The sequence below is a fragment of the Myotis nattereri genome (genome assembly GCF_964212035.1).
Source record: "Myotis nattereri genome assembly, chromosome: 8".
Classification (NCBI taxonomy): domain Eukaryota; kingdom Metazoa; phylum Chordata; class Mammalia; order Chiroptera; family Vespertilionidae; genus Myotis; species Myotis nattereri.
In genome coordinates this window covers 44,381,862-44,391,363 of record NC_138083.1, presented here as the reverse complement: position 1 = coordinate 44,391,363, position 9,502 = coordinate 44,381,862, and positions in this window count along the sequence as shown.

Sequence of the window (9,502 nt, the reverse complement as noted above, 5' to 3'; positions counted from 1 at the left end):
GTTTAAAGACTCAGGACAATAAATACGCAAAAGCAATAGAAAAACACTTTGCTCTCTGTGCAAAAGAAAATTCCCATCTGAACAAAGTCAAAAGCAAAATATTATAATTATTGGAATATAGTTCCCCTGCTGTTTCATAGAGTAAGCTTATGTTAAATAGATGGGTGATGAGCAGTTTTACTTATGAATTACAGGCTAGTTCTCTTTATGAAATATGACCATTAATATAAATAAATATATCTTTATAATATATTCATATATTTGATATATGCAAAAATATATGTGTGTATTTATATATTTATTATATTTATGTAAATAGAAGATTTAAAAATATGTATTTTTCTTCTTTATGATGTGTGCTATGAATAATTTCTATTAAATCTATGTAATCAAAAGCTCACAGTGTGATGCTCAGAAACACAGAGCAAGAGTCAATAGAAAGGCCTGGCTAACTAGAAAGCAATTAAAGAAATTCTCATTAATTTGGATATTTTTTAACTTGTAGAAATATTATTTTTCCAGTAAAACACTAATTTCTAATTGAAGAAATATCAAAACTACTGGAGGATGTGATGGAGAGAGAGAGTTTGAAAAGTCTCAGAGTAGCTTATAAAGAACCAGTAGTTTTCATTTGACTGTTAGCTGTCACTTGCTTTTCCCACAGTTGTATCAGATGGGCTCAAAAGAATATTATTGAAAGTGAAATGAAATATATGTTTAATTTTGTCTGTAAGCTTATGTAGGAAATCACTTTTCTGTCCCATGGAACAAAAGAACTACTCATGTTAATTTAGCATTGCACTTCACAAATTTTTTATATTACCATCCTGATTAAGGCCATGAATACATGGGTTTAAAACCATATTAATCCCAAATTAATATGCTTCTTTTGTGATTTTAGATATTAAGTGCAGTAAGTGTCCTTATGTGTAGGTTTTTGAAAAGTGACTGGAGAATGAGTCACATTATAATATGGACTCTACTGAAATTGGAATTTGTAACTATTCAAATGAAAACTATTTTTTTTCCTCATTGACACTAACCAGACTAAACTTAGTTTTCCCAGTGGAATTATTAATTGTATGTTACCGCTTTGAAGAAGCAACACTTACGATACTTTGCATTTGTGAGAGACCTGCAAATCCAGGAATAGAGGGTAGTTGTGGATGGCATGATGAACTGGTGAAACATTTAAGATCAACTGCCAGAGACTCAGAGATTTAGCACCTGGATTTCCCTATTGAGATGTGCATGTAGGATTTAAGCCTCTGGTGATAACAGTGCATTTGCAAATACTATTAGAGAGAACATTATGAATTTCATTAAGTGAATATTATCTTTATGTTCAATGGATTAGATTACACTACTTTCAGTGTTCTGAGTTTGTTGCAGTGTTCTTGCTGTCCTCTATTTTCTTGCTTGGCTTTATCCTATCTAATAAAAGAGAAACATGGTAATTGGCGTACGACCGCTACCCTTCCCATTGGCCAATCAGCGAGATATGCAAATTAACTGCCAGCCAAGATGGCGGCCGGCAGTCAGGCAGCTTGAAACTAACATGGGGCTTGCTTGCTTCAGTGACGGAGGACTCCAACGTTCCCTGCCTGCCGCTGCAGGCCTCTGAGCTGGCAGTTTAAGAAACATTGTAACAAATATAGAAGCTAAACAAAACCCCAGAAACCTGCTTTCAGCTAGCCTGGGATCTCAGAGCTGGAGTTGTTACAGAGTTTCAATTATAGAACCGAAACAAACCAGATACCTGCTTTCAGCAGCAGAGGCCTCAGAGCTGGAGCCAAAGCTAAAGCTGGCCCAGAATAAAAAAAAAAAAACAAAAAACAAAAAAAACAGTTGGGAGCTTCAGTCAGCCTGAAAACAGCCCTCAGCCCCTCACCCAGGCTGGCCAGGCACTCCAGTGGGAACCCCCATCCTGAAGGGTGTGTGACCAGCTGCAAACAGCCATCAGCCCCTCACCCAGGCTGGCTAGGCACCCCAGTGGGGACCCCCACCCTGATCCAGAACACCCTTCAGGAGAAACCAGCCAGCCCCACCCATGCACCAGGCCTCTATCCTATATAGTAAAAGGGTAATATGCCTCCCAGCACCGGGATCAGCGTGACAGGGGGCAGCGCCCAAACCACCTGATCGCCCTGCGGCTTTGTGTGTGACAGGGGGCGGGGCCACAACCTCCTTATCCACCCTGCTCTGTTCGTGACAGGGGAAGGCGCCCCAAACCCCTGATCAGCCCTGCTCTGTGCCTGATGGGGGGAGTTCCCCAACCCCCTGATTGCCCTGCAGCTCTGTGTATGACAGGGTGCTGTGCCCGAACCGCCCCCCCCCCCTTCCCCTCCATGGGCCCTGCTCTGTGTGTGACAGGGTAGAGCCATAACCTCCCCATCGGCCCTGCCCTGAGTGTGAGAGTGGCGGTGCCCCAACCACCTGATTGGCCCTGCTCTGTGGGTAATAGAACGCGGCGCCCCAACCCCCTGATCCGCCCTGCCCTGAGTGTGACAGGGGCGGTGCCCCAACTCCCCTATCGGCCCTACTCTGTGAGTGACAGGGGGGAGCTCCTCAACCCCCTGATCGGCCCTGCTCTGTGCATGACGGGGGGGGGGCTCCCGAACCCCCTGATTTACCCTGCTCTGTGCATGACAGGGTACGGAGCCCCAACCCCCATGATGGTCCCTTCTCTGTGCGTGACAGGGGGCAGCACCCCAACCCTCTGATTGGCCCTGCTCTGTGCATGACAGGGTACGGAGCCCCAACCCCCCTGATGGGCCCTGCTCTGTGCGTGACAGGGGGTGGTGCCGCAACCTCCCCATCGACCCTGCCTTGAGTGTGACAGGGGGCGGTGCCCCAACCCCCCAGTCGGCCCTACCCTGAGCGTGACTGAGGGTGGCATCGCAACCTCCCAATCTGCCCTGCTCTGTGCATGACAGGGGGCGGTGCCCCAACTCCCCAATCGGCCCTCCTCTGAGCCCGACCAGGGGCTGCACCTAGGGATTGGGCCTGCCCTCTGCCACCTGGGAGCAGGCCTAAGCCAGCAGGTCGTTATCTCCTGAGGGCTCCCAGACTGCGAGAGGGCACAGGCCGGGCTGAGGGGCCCCCCCTCCCCCCCAAGTGCACAAATTTTTGTGCACCGGGCCTCTAGTTTATTTATAAGAAAAGGTGATTGAATGTTTTCTTAGACACCATTTTGATAATTTTACTACTTGTACTTTTGATCAAACAATGCCAAACTTAATCACTAATTAGCTATTTAAGTTTGGAAAAATAAGTAATATCCCAAACTTTAGTTTAGTGGGCACAGTTTTAGCATGGATTATTCGGTAGAAGTTTTTGAACACTCAGCATGGGCTGAGGGGATGACTTGGACCCAGCATGAGCATTGCTGTTTGTCACCAGACTGCATGCTATGAAGTGAGGTGTCATTCTGTGATGTGCACCTGTGGTCCCAGCACTAGGACAGCATCTCTCACCTGGAGTGTGCTCACTAATCTTTTGAAAGAACAGACAAAACAAATCAGGTCAATGAAAACTAATATCAGTTCCTACTTTGATGTTTAGGTTACTCATTGGTAGGCTGTGGAATACTATGCATCAAGCATCTCTGGATTTCAGTAAGATATCAATCGATTGGTGCATGACATCTTTCTGGGGAGGACAGTGTGTGTTAGGTCACAGCTTGTTACTTTAGAGACTGTCCACAGTGGGAACTCAAAAGTACATGTTGAAAGAAAAAGAAAAGCTTCTGAAAAGAAGCTGTATGGCATGTTATTACCCTCCTACTTAATACTTTTCCCTTGAGATGCATGAAGATATTCATAAATTAGGGGACAGCACACTTACAGTTCACAGAGAGCTCAATGGGCTGATGGAATAGATAGAAAGTGAAAACATGCAATATTAAGAGAATAATGCAATTCCTCAGCACCTTGGTTCAAAAAAGCATAAAATATATAGGCTGACAAAGATGTGATTTTGCAGTAGTTAAAAATATGTGAATCAGACTAGAGATATAGTTCATTGCAAACTTGATGTGAGCCAACAATAATGTGATGTGGCTACTAAGATGTAACTGATTTGGTGCTGCATCAATAACTGATTAACCTCAGGTCTATGGTTCATAGAACCTCTGACATTGTATGCATTTCATGTTTGTGTACTTTTTATTTGGGAAAGCATTTGTAACTTTTATTAGATTCTTAATGAGAACAGTGACTCACAAAATATAAAGACCTACCAGTTCAGAAGAAGATAGGTAATAGTCCTATTTTGTACACAGGCCAGGTCAAAGTTCAGTTGTACCATTATAATCAGTTCTTGGAAATACATTTGAAGAGTGACAGTGACAAATGGAAGTATCTCCAGGAGGCAAGCTGGGATAGTGACAGGTCTGAAAACCATGACCTGTAAAGGTAGGATTGAAGAAACTACAGGGCTAGGCTTAGAATAAAACATTTTAGAGATATTGCATGTAACTTCAAAAAAGTAAATGTTTCAGATTGGGAAAAGATGCAAATACTGATAGTGTCTAGTATTGGTAAGAATGTTAGGAAATGGAAATTCTCATAATTTGTTACTGGGTATGAAATGGTAAGGTTATGTTGCATAGCAATTTGGAATGATTGATTTTTATAAATACTCATTTGTTTGTAAGTAATTTAGAAAAATTTTGTACATATGTGCATACACACAAAGGTACATATACAAAGAAATTTATAAGGGTATTTACATTGATAATTTTATTAGTTGCCCCAAATTGGGTTTAATCATATCTTGTATCTTGGCTACAATTATGAAATACTGTGCAGCAGTTAAAATGAAAGAAGCAGATCTACATATTTGACATGCAAAATTTATCTATATTATAAAAGCCTAAGCGACTGGAATGCCAGAATGACTAGAATGAGTGGAATGACTGGTTGCTGTGACACTCACTGACCACCAGGGTGCAGGCGCTCAACGTAGGAGCTGCTACGGGTGGTCAGTGCACTCCCACAGCCAACCTTCTATGGCTGACCAGCCTCCTTTGGTCCCTCCTCACACCCAACCTTAAGTGGTCCCTCCTCCCATCGGGCAGGCCCTGGCTGGCAGCCAGCAGCCAGCAGGAAGGTGGGGCTGGCTGTGGGGAGGGGCCCTGGGAGGGAAGGCCCTGGCCAGCATCTGGCAGCTGGCAGGAAGGCCCCAGTTGGCAGCCAGAAGGCCCTGATTGGCCCTGATCTCTGGCCAGGCCTAGGGACCCCACCCATGCACGAATTTTGTGGACCAGGCCTCTAGTTAAGTGATAAAAAGACATGTTGAATATAGTATACAGTGGGGCCTTGACTTACGAGTTTAATTCATTCTGAGACCGAGCTCATTAAGTCAAATTACTCTGTCAACTCAATGCAAAAAAATTGGCTGAGAGACAGCTGGTATCTCAAAAAACTCATTAGTCGGGATACTCGTAAGTCAAGGCCCCACTGTATATGTATTATAATTTATGGAAAGCCCCCACAGAATAATATAGGTCATTCCCTATGTACATAAAGAAATAACGATTTGGAATAATTCATAACAATCTGATAATAATGGTTCCCTCTGGGGGATTTAGGGAAAGTCAAGGGGCTCTTTATTTGTATAAACTGTAATTTTTACATAAAAATGTATTCAAGTAGTTTTTGAAATAAGAATGAATAAGTGGGAGTTATAAATTAATAAAAGTGAATAAAATTTTGAAGATTTATACATTGGAAATTTGTTAAATTCCTTTTTCTATGTAGTTCCAGAGAGGAAAAAGGGTAAGTTGTATTAGAATGCTTATTTTAGTTCTATTTGATGAAGAATTTCCAAGAATTAAAAGTGTTTTTTTTTTGTGTTTTTTTAATATATTTTATTGATTTTTTACAGAGAGGAAGGGAGAGAGATAGAGAGCCAGAAACATCGATGAGAGAGAAACATCGATCAGCTGCCCCCCGCACATCTCCCACCGGGGATATGCCCGCAACTCAGGCACATGCCCTTGACCGGAATCGAACCCGGGACCCTTCAGTCCGCAGGCCGACGCTCCATCCACTGAGCCAAACCGGCCTCGGCGAATTAAAAGTGTTTTAAAAAGGAATTGGTTGCCAGTTATTGGCTCCATCCTCATTTGAAGGGTTGATTGAAACAGAGCTTACTTAGATAGTAGCTTCCAAAGATGTTTTAAAAAAATATTTTTATTGATTTCAGAGGGGAAGGGAAAGGGAGAGAAAGATAGAAACATCAACGATGATAGAGATTCATTGATCAGCTGCCTCCTGCATGAGCCCGCAACCCAGACAAATGCTCTGACTAGGAATCAGACTGTGACCTCCTGGTTCATAGGTTGATGCTCAACCACTGAGCCATGCCACTGGGCAGCTTCCAAAGATGTTTTAAAAAGAATCATCATGTTCAATGGGAAATATTATTTGTAAAATATTTTTCAATATTGTGAGTTAATGTCTCTTTGGTTAGCTAATGTCTAAGTATTCCTTTAAGGTATAAATTCTGTAATTCTAAGAATTCCATTGGCCTAGCAGGCAGTCTTTTTCTTTCCCTATCCTCAGTTTACCTGTATAATCTTAATCTCCTTTCATGATTCTTCACTTTAGCCCAACCTTTCCCAAACAACAAAGACATTTCTTTAGAAAAGAAGAAGGGAGTAGTGGATATTTGATAGGAAACCAATACCTTATGCCACAACTACCCAAAATAAGTGGGGAGCACAACACATACAAGAAAACTTTGGGAAAGGTTTATAAATAATTTACAGAAGAATAAAGACATCATGAAAATGTAAAAATTAAAAATAATTCTTACATCCTCTTCTCTAATAGTCATGTATATTAATCAAATTAAAACTCAAATTGCCTTCAAGATAATGATTTCATTAATGACTGGTCTCATTCTTACTCATGCCTTTATTTTGGATGCTCTACATGTTTTTGAACAGAATTGCCATTAAATATAGTACTATACGAATATGCTCATATAAGAATAGATATATACAGCATATAGATGCAACATGTAGAACCCTAAATCACTCATTTTGACACTTGTATACAGTGGAGCCCATATCAATTTGAGAGTGAATGAATGTTTTAAATTAGCCTCTTCATCCATGTATAAATAATATATAATTAAGTGATCAAATGATTAAGTTCTCTAATTCCCATAATTCTTTTGGAGTTACTGTTTTGTACAATGTGTGGGCCACAGATGGCCACTATATATAGGGCTGAGATGAATTGATTTTGGCGAGTAGCTTCCTTTGTGCCTCTCCAGTTTCTGAGTCAAGCTGCATGTAACAAGATTCTGAGCTCTTCTTACACTTGAATAGTCAGGATCCAAGACCCACTGGAGTCCGAGCTTTGCATCTGTTCCTTACTTATCTGGTTTCCCACTGGTTTAATTTCATTCCACATTATCTATATTACCGTCCACACCTACGTCTAATAATATTCTAGTTTCTGGAATTTGATGGAGGAGCCATGGAGTCCACAAATAACAAGTTTATGAGAATTCAAATAAAGGTAATTTTGAATAAGACCAGGAGGGAGGAAAACACAGAGCAGAATGAGAGATAAAACCATGTCCCCATCAAAATTAAGTTTCTCTAGATCTGTTGAGGTTTATTATGAGCCAGTTTCCTAATAAGCTAATTTTCTTAGTATACTGCATTATACTAAGGTGTATGGAGTCTGCATAATGAACTGTGACACAGGAAAAGTGTTTTATATGATCTCTTTGAAATTTCTTGCTATTTGTATGCTTAATGTTACTGTCACATTCTTAAGGTGACTCTGTTTTTTCCTAGGAAGTCGAAATGCTTTTGTATTCTATTTATTGCACAGATTTTCCTGAAATTAAAAAAAAAAAGCATTTCCACCAAAGGGGGCCTTTCAGAACACCTACCGAGGATATGAAATTTTATTGCAGTGCATTGTATTGATGTCAACAGAACTGTGTTTTCACCCTAGTGTGATATCAGAACAATGCAGAGCATCTTTCACTGTGCCAAGTCCCTGGAATAAAAGACCCATTCACAGAGAAACCCATGGATGATCACAGTTTTTAGGAGTTTAATGCATGGCCACACAAGCTTATAACTTTAAATTTTTCTTAAAATGCATTATATTCTCTTCCCATTGCATCTGAGCTTTCATATTGAAAACTATTTTTATATACAGTAGCTGTATATAAAAATAAAAATGTTTTGCAGAATAATTGTATCCCTAGGTCAGGATTAGCACATTTCATTCATGCCACTTTATGAAACCCCTGGTGTTATGATTGACAGCAGAACATAGACTTCATAGATCCTGCCATACAAATTCCAACAGCTCCCTCCCCCCAAAAATAAAAATAAAAATAAAGTAAGGGATTAACAGAGTGTGTATGGTATTATGGATGCTTTGGAGGCTAAATTAAAACATTTTATACTTAGATGTATAAAATAAATATAAAGTATTTCATTTTAGGTGCTTAGGGTTTGGGAAGAAAGAAAATAAAGCACTCTGCCTTAGTTCAGGAATTCTTCTCCCAGCACTCCATTTCATTTTTCTTGTTAAATTTTTATTTCCCTAGCTGTAGAAATTGGTTGTGATTATTGAAGAAATTGGACAATACACATAAAAAGAATAAATTAAATTACCTTGGAACACCTTATTCCACCCAGAGATACCCATTGTTAATATGTTGATGTGAGTCCTATGATAAAATAACTTCATTCTGATCAGTATACCATGAACCTTTTCATCTTTAGGTGAATATTCTAAAGCATCACTTTCAATGACTATAAAATATTTCATTATTGATGAAGTCTAGTTTTAAAGCAATAGCTTGATTATGACATGTTTTTTAAAATTTATTTCTATTTTAATTTTTAAAAATTTACGCCCCCTTTCAGATGAATCACTTTGTCTCTGCCCACCCATATTCCCCAGTTGATGGATTGTTAGGCCATTCATATTTGTTTTTGTGTTCTATTTTAAACAAAATTGCCTAGGACATACAACTGTGTGCACATGGTAGTATTTAAGGAATGTAGATTCCAGGAAGAGAAATATCCAAGTAATAGAATGTGAGGCTTTAATAATTTTAATAGATATTGCGAATTTGTTGTTCAAAAAGTTGTAACAATTTATCCCCGCAACAATGTGAATTCTCATTTGCCACTTTGTGAAACCCCTGGTGTTATGATTGACATGCCCTCTTGAATATTATAAATAACAAAATTTTACTAACTTTGTAGGTGAAAGTTAACAAATGACTTAATTTCATTTCCTTAGTGATTAAAAAAATTAAGCATCTTTTTTAATTCATTTTTACTTGAAATTTTTATTGATATAGTTATAAATCATCTTTTCAATTTTTGTGTATTGTACATATTTTGATTTTAGTGAATCATTTTCTGTTTGAACCATCTGTGTATTTTCTACTCAATTATATCTTTTTTATTGATTTATAGAAACTTTTAACCCTTTGTATTTTATATACC